A 2,987-nucleotide genomic window follows, 5' to 3' on the forward strand; every position below is an offset into this window, starting at 1 on the left:
GGTTCACCCGAAGTATTTTATTTTCTCGGTACCATCCATATGTGGGAGGCTTTCACCTATCCACCACACGGGATTATTATAATTATTATTATTGTTATTATTGTTATTATTATTATTATTATTATTATTATGTCATCAGCAAATCCGATATGGTGTATCTTACCACCACTGAAATAGATGTGTATTGTTCGATTCAATATTTCCATCACATAAATGTGGGCTATAATTACGTTACATTGCTGCTAGTAGACATATTCCTCACTTTTTCTTAGACAGTTGCTACCTGTTACTCCATCAAAGGAATTTATTTGCGCAGCATTGTTGCAATACAGACGTCCAAATTATCAGATTTCTGTAATTTCATTTCGATACCAGGTCGTTCTAATCGGATTCAGCCAGTCAGTCTTAATGTGGATATCCAACTGCGGCTCTCATCATACGATAGTCTGGGTAAACCACGTCCTTAATCGGACTGTTGAATCTAGATCACTTATGTATGACAGGGCCGGAATTCTTAAACACTATGGGTAGATCACATAACTAATGAGGAGGTATTGAATAGGATTGGGGAGAAGAGAAATTTGTGGTACAACTTGACTAGAAGAAGGCATCGGTTGGTAGGACATGTTCTGAGGCATCAAGGGATCACCAATAAAGTATTGGAGGGCAGCGTGGAGGGTAAAAATCGTAGAGGGAGACGAAGAGATGAATACGCTAAGCAGATTCAGAAGGATGTAGGTTGCAGTAGGTACTGGGAGATGAAGAAGCTTGCACAGGATAGAGTAGCATGGAGAGCTGCATCAAACCAGTCTCAGGACTGAAGACCACAACAACAACAACAATGGAAAATACTAGTACAATGTGCTTATTACAAATACGTTATTTAAATATAAATATATGAAGTAACGAGATAACAGTTTATTTACAGGACCGGGGCCCCACCCATCAGAGCAGAGCAGAGCAGTGCAGTGCAGTGCAAGATTGGTTTCAGGGCCATGAGGGGATGAAGCTGTTGCCGTTTGCTCTACGATCACTGAACATCAACCAGATAGAGAATATGTGGGCAGAGATAACAAGTTCATTGCCATGTGGACCTACAAATGCAAGCGACCTCTGTACGAATATGGAAAACGTATGGTGGGAAGTAAACCATCACGCTTCATTATCACGACTTGATGAAATCAATGCCCCTACGCCTTCGAGAAATCTTACATAATGATGGTGGCTGGGTTGGTTTCTAAAAGTATATGGCGGTACTATCTGTTCCCGAAAGAACAGTTACCGTGGATGACCATTCAGCTTTTGCTAGAAATGAAATGATAATTAAATTGACACCCTAGCTGCAAACAGGCGTTGATGTACTTCATTGGGGACATGTTGAAAATGTGTGCCCCGACCGGGACTCGAACCCGGGATCTCCTGCTTACATGATCCCGGGTTCGAGTCCCGGTCGGGGCACACATTTTCAACATGTCCCCAATGAAGTACATCAACGCCTGTTTGCAGCTAGGGTGTCCATTTAATTATCATTTCATTTCTAGCAAAAGCTGCATGGTCATCCACGGTAACTGTTCTTTCGGGAACAGATACTACCGCCATCAGGGCCGGCCTTAGCCATCCAGGTGCCCCGGGCGAGTCGTCCAGTTGGCGCCCTTTATTGTATAAATAGCGAACCTGGCAGTGCTTTGCAACACGGTATTTTCGCACTTACCACAAAATTAAAATGTTGACACAGTCACGACACTCGTTTCACTCACAATTATTCAGCCACGAAAATATGACCACTGCCTCCGACTCTTACTGGCAATTACTGACATGTGGGTGCAAATCGTAGCGCTGCCAACATATGCAGTCTAACAAACATTGTGTGGCGCTGTATTATTTCAGTACGTTAGGGGAGAATTCTCTATGAATGAAGTGCACGCATTGCATGATCTATTAATTAATGTACATGAGTCATTAAGTCACAAATATTCGATATAAATACATTCGTATTAATTAAATCATAATGTAATGTATATTTCACAGTCTATATTTTCTTTTATTTGGAGCGACCGGTAGTTTCTGTTGTGACGAGAGATGGTGCGGCTGCATGGGCTCTTCCTTGTTGCAGTTCTTGAAACAAATAAGAGAGGCGCTTTGGTAGAGCCCGTGCTAGCCCGCGTCAAACATGGATGGTTGCAGACAATACGAAGATTGCATTCAGCATGATTTCTCTTCTGCTACCCCGAATTCATCGCGCATTAGTGAGATTAATGACGTATGTTGAATGAGTCTGAATAATATTTTAGTTTCGCGAAATGGGTGATTGTAAATTGTATTTTTTTTTACATGCGTTTAGTACGTGGCGCCCTGGGCGACCGCCCGGGTCGCCCCACCCTAAAGCCGGCGCTGACCGCCATATATAGTTAAAATATGGCTTCCCGGCCATTGACCTTCTTGTGCGAACGCACACGCTATGCTCGTACTCGTACGGGACTTGGTAGATTAATCTGCCACGAGTAATGAGTATGATGGGCAAACATCTATTAGGCGCACTACGAATGTAGTGGTGTGGACATGTTGGGAATGTGGATCTCACGGGGAGCGTGCAAGGGATAAGTCCCTGTAGACGCACTATCCTCTGTGCCCACGGTGGCTCAGATGGATTGAGCGTCTGCCATGTAAGCAGGAGATCCCGGGTTCGAGTCCCGGTCGGGGCACACATTTTCAACATGTTCCCAATGAAGTACATCAACGCCTGTTTGCAGCTAGGGTGTCCATTTAATTATCATTTCATTACTAAAAGTATACTCGTCCACAAAACCCACGTGGGCAATTATCTGATAATCGGTCAAGCTTTGCTTTGTCGCATCTCTTTAGCATACAAGTCCATTTACTTTCAGTCTCCACCTTACAATTCTTGCAATGCAAGGTAATTGAAAAATCTCATCCACTCGACGCCAACTGAGAAATTGATTGGTGCCTGTGTTCTTCAACACACAGCA

General features: G+C 43.3%; 1 non-coding gene across 1 annotated transcript; it reads left to right on the forward strand.

Annotated features, from left to right (window-relative positions):
* Positions 1 to 2,627: 2,627 nt before the first annotated feature.
* Trnat-ugu (transfer RNA threonine (anticodon UGU)) lies at positions 2,628 to 2,702 on the forward strand. Its single transcript has one exon. It is a non-coding gene; the product is annotated as a tRNA-Thr (tRNA).
* The last annotated feature ends 285 nt before the right edge of the window (positions 2,703 to 2,987 follow it).

The sequence above is a fragment of the Schistocerca cancellata genome, chromosome 1, assembly GCF_023864275.1.
Source record: "Schistocerca cancellata isolate TAMUIC-IGC-003103 chromosome 1, iqSchCanc2.1, whole genome shotgun sequence".
NCBI classification, from domain to species: Eukaryota; Metazoa; Arthropoda; class Insecta; order Orthoptera; family Acrididae; genus Schistocerca; species Schistocerca cancellata.